Below are 24,047 nucleotides of genomic sequence, written 5' to 3'. Positions count from 1 at the left end.
CAAAAGGCGTGCCCCCTCCTAACCATTCCGAGGGGCTGTGAATCCAATGGCGATCTCCGTTTTACTCTGAGAATTCATGGAGAGCTAACCCTAACCCTAAGTGGAATTTTCCCAAATGGGATTTTCCCATGTATTTTGCCAGGAAATGTACATGAGGTGGGCTCAAAAGGCATGCCCCCTTCTAACCATTCCGAGGGGCTCTGAATCCAATGGCGATGTCCGTTTTGCTCTGATAATTCATTGAGAGCTAACACTAACCCTAAGTGGAATTTTCCCGAATGGGATTTTCCCATGTATTTTGCCAGGAAATGTACATAAGGTGGGCTCAAAAGGCGTGCCCCCTCCTAACCATTCCGAGGGGCTGTGATTCCAATGGCGATCTCCGTTTTACTCTGAGAATTCATGGAGAGCTAACCCTAACCCTAAGTGGAATTTTCCCAAATGGGATTTCCCCATGTATTTTGTCAGGAAATGTACATAAGGTGGGCTCAAAAGGCGTGCCACCTCCTAACCATTCCGAGGGGCTGTGAGTGCAATGGCGATGTCCATTTTACTCTGAGAATTCATGGAGAGCTAACCCTAACCGTTAGGGGAATTTTCCCGAATGGGATTTTCCCATATATTTTGCCAGGAAATGTACATAAGGTGGGCTCAAAAGGCGTGCCCCCTGCTAAACATTCCGAGGGGCTCTGAATCCAATGGTGATGTCCGTTTTGCTCTGAGAATTCAAGGAGAGCTAACCCTAACCCTAAGTGGAATTTTCCCGAATGGGATTTTCCCATGTATTTTGCCAGGAAATGTACATAAGGTGGGCTCAAATGGCGTGCTTCCTCCTAACAATACCTAGGGGCTTTGAATCCAATGGCGATGTCCGTTTTACTCTGAGAATTCATGGAGAGCTAACCATAACCCTAAGTGGAATTTTCCCGAATGGGATTTTCCCATGTATTTTGCCAGGAAATGTACATAAGGTGGGCTCAAAAGGCGTACCCCCTCCTAAGCATTCCGAGGGGTTGTGAATCCAATGGCGAGGTCAGTTTTACTCTGAGAATTCATGGACAGCTAATCATAACCCTAAGTAGAATTTTCCCAAATGGGATTTTCCTATGTATTTTGTCAGCAAATGTACATAAGGTGGGCTCAAAAGGCGTACCCCCTCCTAACCATTCCGAGGGGTTGTGAATCCAATGGCGATGTCCGTTTTGCTCTGAGAATTCATGGACAGCTAACCCTAACCCTAAGTGGAATTTTCCCGAATGGGATTTCCCCATGTATTTTGTCAGGAAATGTACATAAGGTGGGCTCAAAAGGCGTGCCCCCTCCTAACCATTCCGAGGGGCTGTGAGTGCAATGGCGATGTCCGTTTTACTCTGAGAATTCATGGAGAGCTAACCCTAACCGTTAGGGGAATTTTCCCGAATGGGATTTTCCCATATATTTTGCCAGGAAATGTACATAAGGTGGGCTCAAAAGGCGTGCCCCCTGCTAACCATTCTGAGGGGCTCTGAATCCAATGGTGATGTCCGTTTTGCTCTGATAATTCATGGACAGCTAACCCTAACCCTAAGTGGAATTTTCCCGAATGGGATTTTCCCATGTATTTTGCCAGGAAATGTACATAAGGAGGGCTCAAAAGGCGTGCCCCCTCCTAACCATTCCGAGGGGCTCAGAATCCAATGGCGATGTGCATTTTGCTCTGAGAATTCATGGAGAGCTAACCCTAACCCTAAGTGGAATTTTCCCGAATGGGATTTTACCATGTATTTTGCCAGGAAATGTACATAAGATGGGCTCAAAAGGCGTGCCCCCTACTAACCATTCCCAGAAAATCTAAATCAAATGGCGATGTCCGTTTTGCTCTGATAATTCATGGATAGCTAACCCTAACCCTAAGAAGAATTTTCCCGAATGGGATTTTCCCATGCATTTTGCTAGGAAATGTACATAAGGTGGGCTCAAAAGGCGTGCCACCTCCTAACCATTCCGAGGGGCTCAGAATCCAATGGCGATGTGCATTTTGCTCTGAGAATTCATGGAGAGCTAACCCTAACCCTAAGTGGAATTTTCCCGAATGGGATTTTCCCATGTATTTTGCCAGGAAATGTACATAAGGTGGGCTCAAAAGGCGTGCCTCCTGCTAACCATTCCGAGTGGCTCTGAATCCAATGGCGATGTCCGGTTTGCTCTGAGAATTCATGGAGAGCTAACCCTAACCCTAAGTGGAATTTTCCCGAATGGGATTTTCCCATGTATTTTGCCAGGAAATGTACATAAGGTGGGCTCAAAAGGCGTGCACCCTACTAACCATTCCCAGAAAATCTAAATCAAATGGCGATGTCCATTTTGCTCTGATAATTCATGGATAGCTAACCCTAACCCTAAGAAGAATTTTCCCGAATGGGATTTTCCCATGCATTTTGCTAGGAAATGTACATAAGGTGGGCTCAAAAGGCGTGCCACCTCCTAACCATTCCGAGGGGCTCTGAATCCAACGGCGATGTGCATTTTGCTCTGAGAATTCATGGAGAGCTAACCCTAACCCTAAGTGGAATTTTCCCGAATGGGATTTTCCCATGTATTTTGCCAGGAAATGTACATAAGGTGGGCTCAAAAGGCGTGCCCCCTGCTAACCATTCCGAGGAGCTCTGAATCCAATGGCGATGTCCGTTTTGCTCTGAGAATTCATGGACAGCTAACCCTAACCCTAAGTGGAATTTTCCCAATGGGATTTTCCCATGTATTTTGCCAGGAAATGTAAATAAGGTGGGCTCAAAAGGTGTGCCCCCTATTAACCATTTTGAGGGGCTCTGAATCCAATGGCGATGTCCGTTTTGCTCTGAGAATTCATGGAGAGCTAACCGTAAACCTAAGTGGAATTTTCCCGAATGGGATTTTCCCATGTATTTTGACAGGAAATGTACATAAGGTGGGCTCAAAAGGCGGGCTCCCTACTAACCATTCCCAGAAAATCTAAATCAAATGGCGATGTGCATTTTGCTCTGATAATTCATGGATAGCTGACCCTAACCCTAAGTGGAATTTTCCGGAATGGGATTTTCCCATGTATTTTGCCAGGAAATGTAGAAATGGTGGGCTCAAAACGCGTACCCCCTCCTAACCATTCCGAGGGGTTGTGAATCCAATGGCGATGTCCGTTTTACTCTGAGAATTCAAGGAGAGCTAACCCTAACCCTAAGTGGAATTTTCCCAAATGGGATTTTCCCATGTATTTTGCCAGGAAATGTACATAAGGTGGGCTCAAAAGGCGTGTTTCCTCCTAACCATACCTAGGGGCTCTGAATCCAATGGCGATGTCCGTTTTGCTCTGAGAATTCATGGAGAGCTAACCCTAACCCTAAGTGGAATTTTCCCGAATGGGATTTTCCCATGTATTTTGCCAGAAAATGTACATAAGGTGGGCTCAAAAGGAGTGCCCCCTAGTAACCATTCCGAGGGGTTGTGAATCCAATGGCGATGTCCGTTTTGCTCTGAGAATTCATGGACAGCTAACCCTAACCCTAAGTGGAATTTTCCCGAATGGGATTTTCCCATGTATTTTGCCAGGAAATGTAAATAAGGTGGGCTCAAAAGGTGTGCCCCCTATTAACCATTTTGAGGGGCTCTGAATCCAATGGCGATGTCCGATTTGCTCTGAGAATTCATGGAGAGCTAACCGTAAACCTAAGTGGAATTTTCCCGAATGGGATTTTCCCATGTATTTTGACAGGAAATGTACATAAGGTGGGCTCAAAAGGCGGGCTCCCTACTAACCATTCCCAGAAAATCTAAATCAAATGGCGATGTGCATTTTGCTCTGATAATTCATGGATAGCTGACCCTAACCCTAAGTGGAATTTTCCGGAATGGGATTTTCCCATGTATTTTGCCAGGAAATGTACATAAGGAGGGCTCAAAAGGCCTAACCATTCCGAGGGGCTGTGAATCCAATGGCGATGTCCGTTTTGCTCTGATAATTCATGGAAAGCTAACCCTAACCCTAAGTGGAATTTTCCCGAATGGGATTTTCCCATGTATTTTGCCAGGAAATGTACATAAGGTGGGCTCAAAAGGCGTACCCCCTCCTAACCATTCCGAGGGGTTGTGAATCTAATGGCGATGTCCGTTTTACTCTGTGAATTCAAGGAGAGCTAACCCTAACCCTAAGAAGAATTTTCCCGAATGGGATTTTCCCATGCATTTTGCTAGGAAATGTACATAAGGTGGGCTCAAGAGACGTTCCCCCCTCCTAACCATTCCGAGGGGTTGTGAATCCAATGGCGATGTCCGTTTTACTCTGAGAATTCATGGAGAGCTAACCCTAACCCTAAGTGGAATTTTCCCTAATGGGATTTTCACATGTATTTTGCCAGGAAATGTACATAAGGTGGGCTCAAGAGGCGTGCCCACTCCTAACCATTGCGAGGGGCTCTGAATCCAATGGCGATGCCCGTTTTGCTCTGATAATTCATGGAGAGCTAACCCTAACCCCAAGTGGAATTTTCCCGAATGGAATTTTCCCATGTATTTTGTCAGGAAATGTACATAAGGAGGGCTCAAAAGGCGTGCCCCCTCCTAACCATTCCGAAGGGCTCTGAATCCAATGGCGATGTCCGGTTTGCTCTGAGAATTCATGGAGAGCTAACCCTAACCCTAAGTGGAATTTTCCCGAATGGGATTTTCCCACATATTTTGCCAGGAAATGTACATAAGATGGGCTCAAAAGGCGTGCCCCCTACTAACCATTCCCAGAAAATCTAAATCAAATGGCGATGTCCGTTTTGCTCTGATAATTCATGGATAGCTAACCCTAACCCTAAGAAGAATTTTCCCGAATGGGATTTTCCCATGCATTTTGCTAGGAAATGTACATAAGGTGGGCTCAAAAGGCGTACCACCTCCTAACCATTCCGAGGGGCTCAGAATCCAATGGCGATGTGCATTTTGCTCTGAGAATTCATGGAGAGCTAACCCTAACCCTAAGTGGAATTTTCCCGAATGGGATTTTCCCATGTATTTTGCCAGGAAATGTACATAAGGTGGGCTCAAAAGGCGTGCCCCCTGCTAACCATTCCGAGTGGCTCTGAATCCAATGGCGATGTCCGGTTTGCTCTGAGAATTCATGGAGAGCTAACCCTAACCCTAAGTGGAATTTTCCCGAATGGGATTTTCCCATGTATTTTGCCAGGAAATGTACATAAGGTGGGCTCAAAAGGCGTGCACCCTACTAACCATTCCCAGAAAATCTAAATCAAATGGCGATGTCCGTTTTGCTCTGATAATTCATGGATAGCTAACCCTAACCCTAAGAAGAATTTTCCCGAATGGGATTTTCCCATGCATTTTGCTAGGAAATGTACATAAGGTGGGCTCAAAAGGCGTGCCACCTCCTAACCATTCCGAGGGGCTCTGAATCCAACGGCGATGTGCATTTTGCTCTGAGAATTCATGGAGAGCTAACCCTAACCCTAAGTGGAATTTTCCCGAATGGGATTTTCCCATGTATTTTGCCAGGAAATGTACATAAGGTGGGCTCAAAAGGCGTGCCCCCTGCTAACCATTCCGAGGAGCTCTGAATCCAATGGCGATGTCCGTTTTGCTCTGAGAATTCATGGACAGCTAACCCTAACCCTAAGTGGAATTTTCCCGAATGGGATTTTCCCATGTATTTTGCCAGGAAATGTAAATAAGGTGGGCTCAAAAGGTGTGCCCCCTATTAACCATTTTGAGGGGCTCTGAATCCAATGGCGATGTCCGTTTTGCTCTGAGAATTCATGGAGAGCTAACCGTAAACCTAAGTGGAATTTTCCCGAATGGGATTTTCCCATGTATTTTGACAGGAAATATACATAAGGTGGGCTCAAAAGGCGGGCTCCCTACTAACCATTCCCAGAAAATCTAAATCAAATGGCGATGTGCATTTTGCTCTGATAATTCATGGATAGCTGACCCTAACCCTAAGTGGAATTTTCCGGAATGGGATTTTCCCATGTATTTTGCCAGGAAATGTACATAAGGTGGGCTCAAAAGGCGTACCCCCTCCTAACCATTCCGAGGGGTTGTGAATCCAATGGCGATGTCCGTTTTACTCTGTGAATTCAAGGAGAGCTAACCCTAACCCTAAGTGGAATTTTCCCGAATGGGATTTTCTCATGTATTTTCCCAGGAAATGTACATAAGGTGGGCTCAAAAGGCGTGCCCCCTGCTAACCATTCCGAGGGGCTCTGAATCCAATGGTGATGTCCGTTTTGCTCTGATAATTCATGGACAGCTAACCCTAACCCTAAGTGGAATTTTCCCGAATGGGATTTTCCCATGTATTTTGCCAGGAAATGTACATAAGGAGGGCTCAAAAGGCGTGCCCCCTGCTAACCATTCCGAGGGGCTGTGAATCCAATGGCGATGTCCGTTTTACTCTGAGAATTCAAGGAGAGCTAACCCTAACCCTAAGTGGAATTTTCCCGAATGGGATTTTCCCATGTATTTTGCCAGGATATGTACATAAGGTGGGCTCAAAACGCGTACCCCCTCCTAACCATTCCGAGGGGTAGTGAATCCAATGGCGATGTCCGTTTTGCTCTGAGAATTCATGGACAGCTAACCATAACCCTAAGTGGAATTTTCCCGAATGGGATTTTCCCATGTATTTTGCCAGGAAATGTACATAAGGTGGGCTCAAAAGGCGTGCCCCCTGCTAAACATTCCGAGGGGCTCTGAATCCAATGGTGATGTCCGTTTTGCTCTGATAATTCATGGACAGCTAACCCTAACCCTAAGTGGAATTTTCCCGAATGGGATTTTCCCATGTATTTTGCCAGGAAATGTACATAAGGAGGGCTCAAAAGGCGTGCCCCCTCCTAACCATTCCGAGGGGCTGTGAATCCAATGGCGATGTCCGTTTTGCTCTGAGAATTCAAGGAGAGCTAACCCTAACCCTAAGTGGAATTTTCCCGAATGGGATTTTCCCATGTATTTTTCCAGGAAATGTACATAAGGTGGGCTCAAATGGCGTGCTTCCTCCTAACAATACCTAGGGGCTTTGAATCCAATGGCGATGTCCGTTTTACTCTGAGAATTCATGGAGAGCTAACCATAACCCTAAGTGGAATTTTCCCGAATGGGATTTTCCCATGTATTTTGCCAGGAAATATATATAAGGTGGGCTCAAAAGGCGTACCCCCTCCTAAGCATTCCGAGGGGTTGTGAATCCAATGGCGAGGTCAGTTTTACTCTGAGAATTCATGGACAGCTAATCATAACCCTAAGTAGAATTTTCCCAAATGGGATTTTCCTATGTATTTTGTCAGCAAATGTACATAAGGTGGGCTCAAAAGGCGTACCCCCTCCTAACCATTCCGAGGGGTTGTGAATCCAATGGCGATGTCCGTTTTGCTCTGAGAATTCATGGACAGCTAACGATAACCCTAAGTGGAATTTTCCCGAATGGGATTTCCCCATGTATTTTGTCAGGAAATGTACATAAGGTGGGCTCAAAAGGCGTGCCCCCTCCTAACCATTCCGAGGGGCTGTGAGTGCAATGGTGATGTCCGTTTTACTCTGAGAATTCATGGAGAGCTAACCCTAACCGTTAGGGGAATTTTCCCGAATGGGATTTTCCCATATATTTTGCCAGGAAATGTACATAAGGTGGGCTCAAAAGGCGTGCCCCCTGCTAACCATTCCGAGGGGCTCTGAATCCAATGGTGATGTCCGTTTTGCTCTGATAATTCATGGACAGCTAACCCTAACCCTAAGTGGAATTTTCCCGAATGGGATTTTCCCATGTATTTTGCCAGGAAATGTACATAAGGAGGGCTCAAAAGGCGTGCGCCCTCCTAACCATTCCGAGGGGCTGTGAATCCAATGGCGATGTCCGTTTTGCTCTGAGAATTCAAGGAGAGCTAACCCTAACCCTAAGTGGAATTTTCCAGAATGGGATTTTCCCATGTTTTTGTCAGGAAATGTATATAAGGTGGGCTCAAAAGGCGTGCCCCCTCCTAACCATTCCGAGGGGCTGTGAATCCAATGGCGATCTCCGTTTTACTCTGAGAATTCATGGAGAGCTAACCCTAACCCTAAGTGGAATTTTCCCAAATGGGATTTTCCCATGTATTTTGCCAGGAAATGTACATGAGGTGGGCTCAAAAGGCGTGCCCCCTTCTAACCATTCCGAGGGGCTCTGAATCCAATGGCGATGTCCGTTTTGCTCTGATAATTCATTGAGAGCTAACACTAACCCTAAGTGGAATTTTCCCGAATGGGATTTTCCCATGTATTTTGCCAGGAAATGTACATAAGGTGGGCTCAAAAGGCGTGCCCCCTCCTAACCATTCCGAGGGGCTGTGAATCCAATGGCGATGTCCGTTTTGCTCTGATAATTCATGGAGAGCTAACCCTAACCCTAAGTAGAATTTTCCCGAATGGGATTTTCCCATGTATTTTGCCAGGAAATGTACATAAGGAGGGCTCAAAAGGCGTGCCCCCTCCTAACCATTCCGAGGGGCTGTGAATCCAATGGCGATGTCCGTTTTGCTCTGATAATTCATGGAGAGCTAACCCTAACCCTAAGTGGAATTTTCCCGAATGGGATTTTACCATGTATTTTGCCAGGAAATGTACATAAGGTGGGCTCAAAAGGCGTGCCCCCTCCTAACCATTCCGAGGGGCTGTGAATCCAATGGCGATGTCCGTTTTGCTCTGAGAATTCAAGGAGAGCTAACCCTAACCCTAAGTGGAATTTTCCCGAATGGGATTTTCCCATGTTTTTGTCAGGAAATGTATATAAGGTGGGCTCAAAAGGCGTGCCCCCTCCTAACCATTCCGAGGGGCTGTGAATCCAATGGCGATGTCCGTTTTGCTCTGATAATTCATGGAGAGCTAACCCTAACCCTAAGGGGAATTTTCCCGAATGGGATTTTACCATGTATTTTGCCAGGAAATGTACATAAGGTGGGCTCAAAAGGCGTGCCCCCTCCTAACCATTCCGAGGGGCTCTGAATCCAATGGCGATGTGCATTTTGCTCTGAGAATTCATGCAGAGCTAACCCTAACCCTAATTGGAATTTTCCCGAATGGGATTTTCCCATGTATTTTGCCAGGAAATGTACATAAGGTGGGCTCAAAAGGCGTGCCCCCTCCTAACCATTCCGAGGGGCTGTGAATCCAATGGCGATGTCCGTTTTACTCTGAGAATTCAAGGAGAGCTAACCCTAACCCTAAGTGGAATTTTCCCGAATGGGATTTTCCCATGTATTTTGCCAGGAAATGTACATAAGGTGGGCTCAAAAGGCGTGCTCCCTCCTAACCATTCCGAGGGGCTGTGAATCCAATGGCGATGTCCGTTTTACTCTGAGAATTCATGGAGAGCTAACCCTAACCGTTAGGGGAATTTTCCCGAATGGGATTTTCCCATATATTTTGCCAGGAAATGTATATAAGGTGGGCTCAAAAGGCGTGCCCCCTGCTAACCATTCCGAGGGGCTCTGAATCCAATGGTGATGTCCGTTTTGGTCTGATAATTCATGGACAGCTAACCCTAACCCTAAGTGGAATTTTCCCGAATGGGATTTTCCCATGTATTTTGCCAGGAAATGTACATAAGGAGGGCTCAAAAGGCGTGCCCCCTCCTAACCATTCCGAGGGGCTGTGAATCCAATGGCGATGTCCGTTTTGCTCTGAGAATTCAAGGAGAGCTAACCCTAACCCTAAGTGGAATTTTCCAGAATGGGATTTTCCCATGTTTTTGTCAGGAAATGTATATAAGGTGGGCTCAAAAGGCGTGCCCCCTCCTAACCATTCCGAGGGGCTGTGAATCCAATGGCGATCTCCGTTTTACTCTGAGAATTCATGGAGAGCTAACCCTAACCCTAAGTGGAATTTTCCCAAATGGGATTTTCCCATGTATTTTGCCAGGAAATGTACATGAGGTGGGCTCAAAAGGCATGCCCCCTTCTAACCATTCCGAGGGGCTCTGAATCCAATGGCGATGTCCGTTTTGCTCTGATAATTCATTGAGAGCTAACACTAACCCTAAGTGGAATTTTCCCGAATGGGATTTTCCCATGTATTTTGCCAGGAAATGTACATAAGGTGGGCTCAAAAGGCGTGCCCCCTCCTAACCATTCCGAGGGGCTGTGATTCCAATGGCGATCTCCGTTTTACTCTGAGAATTCATGGAGAGCTAACCCTAACCCTAAGTGGAATTTTCCCAAATGGGATTTCCCCATGTATTTTGTCAGGAAATGTACATAAGGTGGGCTCAAAAGGCGTGCCACCTCCTAACCATTCCGAGGGGCTGTGAGTGCAATGGCGATGTCCATTTTACTCTGAGAATTCATGGAGAGCTAACCCTAACCGTTAGGGGAATTTTCCCGAATGGGATTTTCCCATATATTTTGCCAGGAAATGTACATAAGGTGGGCTCAAAAGGCGTGCCCCCTGCTAAACATTCCGAGGGGCTCTGAATCCAATGGTGATGTCCGTTTTGCTCTGAGAATTCAAGGAGAGCTAACCCTAACCCTAAGTGGAATTTTCCCGAATGGGATTTTCCCATGTATTTTGCCAGGAAATGTACATAAGGTGGGCTCAAATGGCGTGCTTCCTCCTAACAATACCTAGGGGCTTTGAATCCAATGGCGATGTCCGTTTTACTCTGAGAATTCATGGAGAGCTAACCATAACCCTAAGTGGAATTTTCCCGAATGGGATTTTCCCATGTATTTTGCCAGGAAATGTACATAAGGTGGGCTCAAAAGGCGTACCCCCTCCTAAGCATTCCGAGGGGTTGTGAATCCAATGGCGAGGTCAGTTTTACTCTGAGAATTCATGGAGAGCTAACCCTAACCGTTAGGGGAATTTTCCCGAATGGGATTTTCCCATATATTTTGCCAGGAAATGTACATAAGGTGGGCTCAAAAGGCGTGCCCCCTGCTAACCATTCTGAGGGGCTCTGAATCCAATGGTGATGTCCGTTTTGCTCTGATAATTCATGGACAGCTAACCCTAACCCTAAGTGGAATTTTCCCGAATGGGATTTTCCCATGTATTTTGCCAGGAAATGTACATAAGGAGGGCTCAAAAGGCGTGCCCCCTCCTAACCATTCCGAGGGGCTGTGAATCCAATGGCGATGTCCGTTTTGCTCTGAGAATTCAAGGAGAGCTAACCCTAACCCTAAGTGGAATTTTCCAGAATGGGATTTTCCCATGTTTTTGTCAGGAAATGTATATAAGGTGGGCTCAAAAGGCGTGCCCCCTCCTAACCATTCCGAGGGGCTGTGAATCCAATGGCGATCTCCGTTTTACTCTGAGAATTCATGGAGAGCTAACCCTAACCCTAAGTGGAATTTTCCCAAATGGGATTTTCCCATGTATTTTGCCAGGAAATGTACATGAGGTGGGCTCAAAAGGCGTGCCCCCTTCTAACCATTCCGAGGGGCTCTGAATCCAATGGCGATGTCCGTTTTGCTCTGATAATTCATTGAGAGCTAACACTAACCCTAAGTGGAATTTTCCCGAATGGGATTTTCCCATGTATTTTGCCAGGAAATGTACATAAGGTGGGCTCAAAAGGCGTGCCCCCTCCTAACCATTCCGAGGGGCTGTGAATCCAATGGCGATGTCCGTTTTGCTCTGATAATTCATGGAGAGCTAACCCTAACCCTAAGTAGAATTTTCCCGAATGGGATTTTCCCATGTATTTTGCCAGGAAATGTACATAAGGAGGGCTCAAAAGGCATGCCCCCTCCTAACCATTCCGAGGGGCTGTGAATCCAATGGCGATGTCCGTTTTGCTCTGATAATTCATGGAGAGCTAACCCTAACCCTAAGTGGAATTTTCCCGAATGGGATTTTACCATGTATTTTGCCAGGAATTGTACATAAGGTGGGCTCAAAAGGCGTGCCACCTCCTAACCATTCCGAGGGTCTGTGAGTGCAATGGCGATGTCCGTTTTACTCTGAGAATTCATGGAGAGCTAACCCTAACCGTTAGGGGAATTTTCCCGAATGGGATTTTCCCATATATTTTGCCAGGAAATGTACATAAGGTGGGATCAAAACGCCTGCCCCCTTCTAACCATTCCGAGGGGCTCTGAATCCAATGGCGATGTCCGTTTTGCTCTGGTAATTCATTGAGAGCTAACACTAACCCTAAGTGGAATTTTCCCGAATGGGATTTTCCCATGTATTTTGCCAGGAAATGTACATAAGGTGGGCTCAAATGGCGTGCCCCTCCTAACCATTCCGAGGGGCTGTGAATCCAATGGCGATGTCCGTTTTGCTCTGATAATTCATGGAGAGCTAACCCTAACCCTAAGTAGAATTTTCCCGAATGGGATTTTCCCATGTATTTTGCCAGGAAATGTACATAAGGAGGGCTCAAAAGGCATGTCCCCTCCTAACCATTCCGAGGGGCTGTGAATCCAATGGCGATGTCCGTTTTGCTCTGAGAATTCAAGGAGAGCTAACCCTAACCCTAAGTGGAATTTTCCCGAATGGGATTTTCCCATGTTCTTGTCAGGAAATGTATATAAGGTGGGCTCAAAAGGCGTGCCCCCTCCTAACCATTCCGAGGGGCTGTGATTCCAATGGCGATCTCCGTTTTACTCTGAGAATTCATGGAGAGCTAACCCTAACCCTAAGTGGAATTTTCCCAAATGGGATTTCCCCATGTATTTTGTCAGGAAATGTACATAAGGTGGGCTCAAAAGGCGTGCCACCTCCTAACCATTCCGAGGGGCTGTGAGTGCAATGGCGATGTCCGATTTACTCTGAGAATTCATGGAGAGCTAACCCTAACCGTTAGGGGAATTTTCCCGAATGGGATTTTCCCATATATTTTGCCAGGAAATGTACATAAGGTGGGATCAAAACGCGTGCCCCCTTCTAACCATTCCGAGGGGCTCTGAATCCAATGGCGATGTCCGTTTTGCTCTGGTAATTCATTGAGAGCTAACACTAACCCTAAGTGGAATTTTCCCGAATGGGATTTTCCCATGTATTTTGCCAGGAAATGTACATAAGGTGGGCTCAAAAGGCGTGCCCCCTCCTAACCATTCCGAGGGGCTGTGAATCCAATGGCGATGTCCGTTTTGCTCTGATAATTCATGGACAGCTATACCCTAACCCTAAGTGGAATTTTCCCGAATGGGATTTTCCCATGTATTTTGCCAGGAAATGTACATAAGGTGGGCTCAAAAGGCGTGCCCCCTCCTAACCATTCCGAGGGGCTGTGAATCCAATGGCGATGTCCGTTTTGCTCTGATAATTCATGGAGAGCTAACCCTAACCCTAAGTAGAATTTTACCGAATGGGATTTTCCCATGTATTTTGCCAGGAAATGTACATAACAAGGAGGAGGAGCTTCCAACGATGGCGGTCGCCTCCTGAGCTCCGGAGCGAACTATGGAGCGCCCGTCCGGGTAAAGGACTGCAACCGGCCCTGTGACACCAGAGGGGGCCGAGAGTTGATAGCCCGTCCACCCTGGCTTGTTTTGGGCCAGTTCTGGCCTTCCAGGGTGGTCGGTGGAGATCGGAGGGCAGGAAGGAGCGGAAGATTGTAAGCGGCATTCGGCTGGGAAGAAGCCTACGAACATGGCGACGGCGCAGTGCGGCTGCGCGGGCGGCGCAGGCGCCGGTAAATTCAAAAAAGAGCCGAAAAGCCGGATAATAAAAGGGAAGGAATGGGCACCATCGGAGAGCCCCCAGAGAGCCCCCAGAAAGCCACCTGAGGCACCGGAGGGTCACCATCAGCACCGGAGGCACGGAGGCACAGGGAGGAACAAGGCAGTAACAACGGAGCGCTGGAGAGGCACCATAGACTGGTGAGGCACTGAAATAATGGCCGGGGATGTCTTGGAGCCTTGAGGCCACTGGAGATCTGGACTTGGGGCTGGACATGGGGCTGTGGACAGGCTGGAGCAGCCTGAGCAGGCATTTGGGGCTATGGACAGGCCTGAGCAGCTACCCAGCCTAATACAATTAGGATAATGAAGCCCCCCCCCCACCCATTAAGGAACTTATATTCATCTGGGACCATTTGAACCATCTGTCTCCCATTGAACATCTTTGCCTCTTCCCACCATTTGCGCCACTTGGATATCTCTCACTTCCCCCCCCCTTCCTCTGGAGTTACCATCTTGACATTATTACCATCCAAATATTATTTACCATCTATCTATCATCTACTACTTACCATCTTCCTCTGAAGTTACCATCCAGACATTTTTACCATCACTTAACATCTAAACCTTAAGACTCTGGTCCTCATTGCGACCCAGCCCTGCCGGCTATTACCTATCAACTTTGTTTTATCAACACCTTACCCTACTGGGTCTTTCACTATTCAATCAATTTATTCGAGGTTAGACCTGCTCCACCTGCGAGAAGCCCCTCTCTCGCAGGTTTGGCCCCGGGCCCTTTCAAGGTCCAGCCTTGATGACGGGTTTGTGAACCCCGAGAGGTGGAAGAAAAGGAAGCTGAGGGGCTTTTTATCAAAATGTTTTATTGTGTTTTTAGGGGGTTCTAGGAAAGGGAGGGGGGATAACCAGGCCAGGAGGGAAGTCAACGCCAGACGAACAGGTGAGTCTACGAAGGAAGTGAGCGGGGTGAGGGGGGAGAGGGAACAAGTAATTCCAGTAGAGGGTTGTTTTATTACAACGGTCGCGGGGAGGGGGGGATGCGAGGACAAGAAAAGATCGCAAGGTCGGTTGGGAGACCGTGGCTGCTGGCTACGCCCGGTCGCTTGTACCAACCCCCGCAGCCTAGGTGGTCGGGAACTACAGAGCCAGGGCCTTAGGCTGATGCTCTGCAATGCAAGGTCTGTGACCAACAAGGCCCCCCTCATTAACGAGTTGATCTCGGAGGGGGAGCTAGACCTTGCAGGGATAACGGAAACCTGGTTGGGCCACGAGGGTGGTTTACCCCTCGTGGAAATGTGCCCACCGGGTTTCCGTGCATTCCATCAGCCTCGGGCCCTGGGTAAGGGTGGTGGGGTGGCGGTAGTTATACGGGATTGTCTAGAGCCGAGGGAGTTCACTGTTCCTCAGATACCCGGGTGTGAGTCGCTGGGTATGAAATGGGGCCCAGGGAGGCAGTGGGGTCTGCTGATTGTATACTTGGCTCCTCGCTATACGTCAGCGGCCCTGCCCGAGCTCCTCGAGCTGGTCTCGGAGACGGCGGTTGAGATTCCCAGACTCTTGGTTATGGGGGATTTCAACCTGCCGTCGACGGGAGCAGCGTCTGAGGTGGCTCGGGAGTTCATGGCTTCCATGACAGCCATGGGCCTGACCCAACTAATTCAGGGCCCCACACATGAAGGCGGCCACACACTGGACCTTATCTTTGTATCTGAACAGTGGACGAGTGATCTGGGAATAGGGGATTTAGAGATTATGCCCCTGTCATGGTCAGATCACTCATATCTCCAGCTCGACTTCCCTGGCGCTACCCTCCACCGCGAGGAGGCGGAACCAGTATGTTCAAGCTGGTACCGCCCCAAGCACTTGATGGAACCGGATAGGTTCCAGGCGGAGCTTGGGCCGTTACCTGTAGCCCTAACCCGCGCTCGGTCGGAGGACCTAGTCGACGCCTGGAATAGGGCGACGGCGGGGGCCTTAGACCGGGTCGCGCCTCTGCGACCTCTCCTGCGGCAGCGAGCCACCCGGGCCCCTTGGTATACCGAGGAGCTCAGGGTGATGAAGCGCCATAGGAGACGTCTAGAGAGCAGGTGGAGGTCCTCACGCTCCGAATCTGACCGAACACAGGTAAGAGCCTTTTTACGGACTTACCTTGTGGCATTGAAAGCGGCCAAACGTAGGCATTGTGCCGCTCTCATTGCGTCTGCGGATAACCGCCCTGCCGCCCTGTTTAGGGTGACCCGCTCTCTCCTGTTGCAGGAGACGCGGGAGGCGCCCTTGCAGGGAAGAGCAGAGGAGTTTGGAGAATATCTGCAAGACAAAATCGATCAGATCCGGAGCGGGTGGACCTCCGTCAGTGGACCAGACGAGCCGCCAACAGCGAGTCTTGAGAGACCACTCTGGGAGGAGTTTGACTCTGTTGCCCCCGAGGATTTGGACAGGTTACGTGGACGGCTGCGACCCACCACTTGTTTAACGGACCCGTGCCCCTCCTGGCTGGTACTGGCAGCCTGGGAGGTGACACGAGGCTGGCTCCTGGGCCTGGTGAGCGCATCACTGGGTGAGGGATACTTACCAACCGCCTTGAAAGAGGCGGTGGTGAGACCCTTGCTCAAGAGGCCTTCGCTCGACCCAATGGAACTAGCTAACTATCGTCCAGTCTCCAACCTCCCCTTCGTGGCGAAGGTTGTTGAGAATGTGGTGGCGCAGCAGCTCCCGCGACACCTAGACGAATCCGATTATCTAGACCCACGCCAGTCCGGCTTCCGACCCGGGCACAGCACCGAGACAGCCTTGGTCGCGTTGGTCGATGATCTCTGGAGGGCCAGAGATAGGGGTTGCTCCTCTATCCTGGTCCTATTAGACCTCTCGGCGGCTTTTGATACCATCGACCATGGTATCCTATTGCGCCGGTTGGAGGGGATGGGAGTCGGAGGCACCGTTTTGCGGTGGTTCGGCTCCTACCTCTCCGACCGGAAGCAATGTGTGTTGACAGGGGGACAGAGGTCGTCCCTGAGGCCACTCACTTGTGGGGTGCCACAGGGGTCGGTCCTCTCGCCTCTCCTGTTCAATGCATATGTGAAGCCGCTGGGTGAGATCATCCGTGGTTTTGGGGTTGAGTACCATCTCTACGCTGATGATACTCAGCTGTATATTTCAACCCCAAACCACCCCAACGAGGCTGTCGAAGTGATGTCCCGGTGTTTGGAGGCCGTCGGGGTCTGGATGGGGGACAACAGACTCAAACTCAACCCCTCCAAGACCGAGTGGCTGTGGTTGCCGGCACCTCGGTTCAGCCAGCTGACTCCATCGCTGGCCATAGGGGGCGAACAGTTGTCCCCTGTGGAGCGGGCGCGCAATTTGGGTGTCCTCCTTGATGCCCGGCTGTCAATGGAGGACCATGTGGCAGCCGTGGCAAGGGGGGCATTCCACCAGGTTCGCCTGGTGCGCCAATTGCGCCCCCTACTGGACCGGAGTGCCTTGCGCACGGTCACTCATGCGCTGGTGACGTCTCGCCTGGACTACTGCAACGCCCTCTACATGGGGCTTCCCTTGGGACGCGTCCGGAGACTGCAGCTAGTTCAGAACGCAGCCGCGCGGGTTATTATGGGAAGTACCCGTTACTCCCACGTAACACCTCTCCTGCGCGAGCTGCACTGGCTACCTGTAGCCTTTCGGGTGCGTTTCAAGGTATTGATCACCATCTTTAAAGCGCTCCATGGCGGAGGACCTAGTTATCTGCAGGATCGCATCCTACCACACACGTCCCTGCGACCTATCCGCTCACACAGGGAGGGCCTTTTCCTGGTGCCGTCCGCTAGGCAATGCCAGCGGGCGACACCTAGGAGTAGATCCTTCTCTGTGATGGGCCCAACCCTCTGGAATGACCTCCCCCCCGACATTAGAACCACTACTGACCTCCGCTCCTTCCGACAGAAACTGAAGACACACCTGTTCCGACTGGCTGGTTTGGCATAATTTACAACGTCTACCCCCTCCTGGCATATACTTTTTACTGGCTTTTAGAGGGATAGTGTATAAATTGTATGATATTTTAAATTTTATATTGTTTATTTATTAGCTGTACAGTTTTGGTCTATTTTATCCTCCTCCTATGCATACATGTATTTTATTTGGTGTTTTTTAATACGGACTGTACACCGCCCCGAGTCCCTTTCGGGAGAGGGGGCGGTATATAAGTGCTAATAATAATAATAATAATAATAATAATAATAATAAGGAGGGCTCAAAAGGCATGCCGCCTCCTAACCATTCCGAGGGGCTGTGAATCCAATGGCGATGTCCGTTTTGCTCTGATAATTCATGGAGAGCTAACCCTAACCCTAAGTGGAATTTTCCCGAATGGGATTTTACCATGTATTTTGCCAGGAATTGTACATAAGGTGGGCTCAAAAGGCGTGCCACCTCCTAACCATTCCGAGGGTCTGTGAGTGCAATGGCGATGTCCGTTTTACTCTGAGAATTCATGGAGAGCTAACCCTAACCGTTAGGGGAATTTTCCCGAATGGGATTTTCCCATATATTTTGCCAGGAAATGTACATAAGGTGGGATCAAAACGCGTGCCCCCTTCTAACCATTCCGAGGGGCTCTGAATCCAATGGCGATGTCCGTTTTGCTCTGGTAATTCATTGAGAGCTAACACTAACCCTAAGTGGAATTTTCCCGAATGGGATTTTCCCATGTATTTTGCCAGGAAATGTACATAAGGTGGGCTCAAAAGGCGTGCCCCTCCTAACCATTCCGAGGGGCTGTGAATCCAATGGCAATGTCCGTTTTGCTCTGATAATTCATGGAGAGCTAACCCTAACCCTAAGTAGAATTTTCCCGAATGGGATTTTACCATGTATTTTGCCAGGAAATGTACATAAGGAGGGCTCAAAAGGCATGCCCCCTCCTAACCATTCCGAGGGGCTGTGCATCCAATGGCGATGTCCGTTTTGCTCTGAGAATTCAAGGAGAGCTAACCCTAACCCTAAGTGGAATTTTCCCGAATGGGATTTTCCCATGTTTTTGTCAGGAAATGTATATAAGGTGGGCTCAAAAGGCGTGCCCCCTCCTAACCATTCCGAGGGGCTGTGATTCCAATGGCGATCTCCGTTTTACTCTGAGAATTCATGGAGAGCTAACCCCAAATGGGATTTCCCCATGTATTTTGTCAGGAAATGTACATAAGGTGGGCTCAAAAGGCGTGCCACCTCCTAACCATTCCGAGGGGCTGTGAGTGCAATGGCGATGTCCGTTTTACTCTGAGAATTCATGGAGAGCTAACCCTAACCGTTAGGGGAATTTTCCCGAATGGGATTTTCCCATATATTTTGCCAGGAAATGTACATAAGGTGGGATCAAAACGCGTGCCCCCTTCTAACCATTCCGAGGGGCTCTGAATCCAATGGCGATGTCCATTTTGCTCTGGTAATTCATTGAGAGCTAACACTAACCCTAAGTGGAATTTTCCCGAATGGGATTCTCCCATGTATTTTGCCAGGAAATGTACATAAGGTGGGCTCAAAAGGCGTGCCCCCTCCTAACAATTCCGAGGGGCTGTGAATCCAATGGCGATGTCCGTTTTGCTCTGAGAATTCATGGACAGCTAACCCTAACCCTAAGTGGAATTTTCCCGAATGGGATTTCCCCATGTATTTTGTCAGGAAATGTACATAAGGTGGGCTCAAAAGGCGTGCCCCCTCCTAACCATTCCGAGGGGCTGTGAGTGCAATGGCGATGTCCGTTTTACTCTGAGAATTCATGGAGAGCTAACCCTAACCGTTAGGGGAATTTTCCCGAATGGGATTTTCCCATATATTTTGCCAGGAAATGTACATAAGGTGGGCTCAAAAGGCGTGCCCCCTGCTAACCATTCTGAGGGGCTCTGAATCCAATGGTGATGTCCGTTTTGCTCTGATAATTCATGGACAGCTAACCCTAACCCTAAGTGGAATTTTCCCGAATGGGATTTTCCCATGTATTTTGCCAGGAAATGTACATAAGGAGGGCTCAAAAGGCGTGCGCCCTCCTAACCATTCCGAGGGGCTGTGAATCCAATGGCGATGTCCGTTTTGCTCTGAGAATTCAAGGAGAGCTAACCCTAACCCTAAGTGGAATTTTCCAGAATGGGATTTTCCCATGTTTTTGTCAGGAAATGTATATAAGGTGGGCTCAAAAGGCGTGCCCCCTCCTAACCATTCCGAGGGGCTGTGAATCCAATGGCGATCTCCGTTTTACTCTGAGAATTCATGGAGAGCTAACCCTAACCCTAAGTGGAATTTTCCCAAATGGGATTTTCCCATGTATTTTGCCAGGAAATGTACATGAGGTGGGCTCAAAAGGCGTGCCCCCTTCTAACCATTCCGAGGGGCTCTGAATCCAATGGCGATGTCCGTTTTGCTCTGATAATTCATTGAGAGCTAACACTAACCCTAAGTGGAATTTTCCCGAATGGGATTTTCCCATGTATTTTGCCAGGAAATGTACATAAGGTGGGCTCAAAAGGCGTGCCCCCTCCTAACCATTCCGAGGGGCTGTGAATCCAATGGCGATGTCCGTTTTGCTCTGATAATTCATGGAGAGCTAACCCTAACCCTAAGTAGAATTTTCCCGAATGGGATTTTCCCATGTATTTTGCCAGGAAATGTACATAAGGAGGGCTCAAAAGGCATGCCCCCTCCTAACCATTCCGAGGGGCTGTGAATCCAATGGCGATGTCCGTTTTGCTCTGATAATTCATGGAGAGCTAACCCTAACCCTAAGTGGAATTTTCCCGAATGGGATTTTACCATGTATTTTGCCAGGAATTGTACATAAGGTGGGCTCAAAAGGCGTGCCACCTCCTAACCATTCCGAGGGTCTGTGAGTGCAATGGCGATGTCCGTTTTACTCTGAGAATTCATGGAGAGCTAACCCTAACCGTTAGGGGAATTTTCCCGAATGGGATTTTCCCATATATTTTGCCAGGAAATGTACATAAGGTGGGATCAAAACGCGTGCCCCCTTCTAACCATTCCGAGGGGCTCTGAATCCAATGGCGATGTCCGTTTTGCTCTGGTAATTCATTGAGAGCTAACACTAACCCTAAGTGGAATTTTCCCGAATGGGATTTTCCCATGTATTTTGCCAGGAAATGTACATAAGGTGGGCCCAAAAGGCGTGCCCCTCCTAACCATTCCGAGGGGCTGTGAATCCAATGGCGATGTCCGTTTTGCTCTGATAATTCATGGAGAGCTAACCCTAACCCTAAGTAGAATTTTCCCGAATGGGATTTTCCCATGTATTTTGCCAGGAAATGTACATAAGGAGGGCTCAAAAGGCATGCCCCCTCCTAACCATTCCGAGGGGCTGTGAATCCAATGGCGATGTCCGTTTTGCTCTGAGAATTCAAGGAGAGCTAACCCTAACCCTAAGTGGAATTTTCCCGAATGGGATTTTCCCATGTTCTTGTCAGGAAATGTATATAAGGTGGGCTCAAAAGGCGTGCCCCCTCCTAACCATTCCGAGGGGCTGTGATTTTACTCTGAGAATTCATGGAGAGCTAACCCTAACCCTAAGTGGAATTTTCCCAAATGGGATTTCCCCATGTATTTTGTCAGGAAATGTACATAAGGTGGGCTCAAAAGGCGTGCCACCTCCTAACCATTCCGAGGGGCTGTGAGTGCAATGGCGATGTCCGATTTACTCTGAGAATTCATGGAGAGCTAACCCTAACCGTTAGGGGAATTTTCCCGAATGGGATTTTCCCATATATTTTGCCAGGAAATGTACATAAGGTGGGATCAAAACGCGTGCCCCCTTCTAACCATTCCGAGGGGCTCTGAATCCAATGGCGATGTCCGTTTTGCTCTGGTAATTCATTGAGAGCTAACACTAACCCTAAGTGGAATTTTCCCGAATGGGATTTTCCCATGTATTTTGCCAGGAAATGTACATAAGGTGGGCTCAAAAGGCGTGCCCCCTCCTAACCATTCCGAGGGGCTGTGAATCCAATGGCGATGTCCGTTTTGCTCTGATAATTCATGGACAGCTATACCCTAACCCTAAGTGGAATTTTCCCGAATGGGATTTTCCCATGTATTTTGCCAGGAAATGTACATAAGGTGGGCTCAAAAGGCGTGCCCCCTCCTAACCATTCCGAGGGGCTGTGAATCCAATGGCGATGTCCGTTTTGCTCTGATAATTCATGGAGAGCTAACCCTAACCCTAAGTAGAATTTTCCCGAATGGGATTTTCCCATGTATTTTGCCAGGAAATGTACATAAGGAGGGCTCAAAAGGCATGCCCCCTCCTAACCATTCCGAGGGGCTGTGAATCCAATGGCGATGTCCGTTTTGCTCTGATAATTCATGGAGAGCTAACCCTAACCCTAAGTGGAATTTTCCCGAATGGGATTTTACCATGTATTTTGCCAGGAATTGTACATAAGGTGGGCTCAAAAGGCGTGCCACCTCCTAACCATTCCGAGGGTCTGTGAGTGCAATGGCGATGTCCGTTTTACTCTGAGAATTCATGGAGAGCTAACCCTAACCGTTAGGGGAATTTTCCCGAATGGGATTTTCCCATATATTTTGCCAGGAAATGTACATAAGGTGGGATCAAAACGCGTGCCCCCTTCTAACCATTCCGAGGGGCTCTGAATCCAATGGCGATGTCCGTTTTGCTCTGGTAATTCATTGAGAGCTAACACTAACCCTAAGTGGAATTTTCCCGAATGGGATTTTCCCATGTATTTTGCCAGGAAATGTACATAAGGTGGGCTCAAAAGGCGTGCCCCTCCTAACCATTCCGAGGGGCTGTGAATCCAATGGCGATGTCCGTTTTGCTCTGATAATTCATGGAGAGCTAACCCTAACCCTAAGTAGAATTTTCCCGAATGGGATTTTACCATGTATTTTGCCAGGAAATGTACATAAGGAGGGCTCAAAAGGCATGCCCCCTCCTAACCATTCCGAGGGGCTGTGAATCCAATGGCGATGTCCGTTTTGCTCTGAGAATTCAAGGAGAGCTAACCCTAACCCTAAGTGGAATTTTCCCGAATGGGATTTTCCCATGTTTTTGTCAGGAAATGTATATAAGGTGGGCTCAAAAGGCGTGCCCCCTCCTAACCATTCCGAGGGGCTGTGATTCCAATGGCGATCTCCGTTTTACTCTGAGAATTCATGGAGAGCTAACCCTAACCCTAAGTGGAATTTTCCCAAATGGGATTTCCCCATGTATTTTGTCAGGAAATGTACATAAGGTGGGCTCAAAAGGCGTGCCACCTCCTAACCATTCCGAGGGGCTGTGAGTGCAATGGCGATGTCCGTTTTACTCTGAGAATTCATGGAGAGCTAACCCTAACCGTTAGGGGAATTTTCCCGAATGGGATTTTCCCATATATTTTGCCAGGAAATGTACATAAGGTGGGATCAAAACGCGTGCCCCCTTCTAACCATTCCGAGGGGCTCTGAATCCAATGGCGATGTCCGTTTTGCTCTGGTAATTCATTGAGAGCTAACACTAACCCTAAGTGGAATTTTCCCGAATGGGATTTTCCCATGTATTTTGCCAGGAAATGTACATAAGGTGGGCTCAAAAGGCGTGCCCCCTCCTAACCATTCCGAGGGGCTGTGAATCCAATGGCGATGTCCGTTTTGCTCTGATAATTCATGGACAGCTAACCCTAACCCTAAGTGGAATTTTCCCGAATGGGATTTTCCCATGCATTTTGCTAGGAAATGTACATAAGGTGGGCTCAAAAGGCGTGCCACCTCCTAACCATTCCGAGGGGCTCAGAATCCAATGGCGATGTGCATTTTGCTCTGAGAATTCATGGAGAGCTAACCCTAACCCTAAGTGGAATTTTCCCGAATGGGATTTTCCCATGTATTTTGCCAGGAAATGTAGAAATGGTGGGCTCAAAACGCGTACCCCCTCCTAACCATTCCGAGGGGTTGTGAATCCAATGGCGATGTCCGTTTTACTCTGAGAATTCAAGGAGAGCTAACCCTAACCCTAAGTGGAATTTTCCCAAATGGGATTTTCCCATGTATTTTGCCAGGAAATGTACATAAGGTGGGCTCAAAAGGCGTGTTTCCTCCTAACCATAACTAGGGGCTCTGAATCCAATGGCGATGTCCGTTTTGCTCTGAGAATTCATGGACAGCTAACCATAACCCTAAGTGGAATTTTCCCGAATGGGATTTTCCCATGTATTTTGCCAGGAAATGTACACAAGGTGGGCTCAAAAGGCGTGCCCCCTGCTAACCATTCCAAGGGGCTCTGAATCCAATGGTGATGTCCGTTTTACTCTGATAATTCATGGACTGCTAACCCTAACCCTAAGTGGAATTTTCCCGAATGGGATTTTCCCATGTATTTTGCCAGGAAATGTACATAAGGAGGGCTCAAAAGGCCTAACCATTCCG

This window comes from Natrix helvetica (assembly GCF_964273705.1).
Source record: "Natrix helvetica genome assembly, chromosome: 2".
In the NCBI taxonomy this organism is placed as follows: Eukaryota; Metazoa; Chordata; class Lepidosauria; order Squamata; family Natricidae; genus Natrix; species Natrix helvetica.
Note: the sequence above shows the minus strand (reverse complement) of the source record.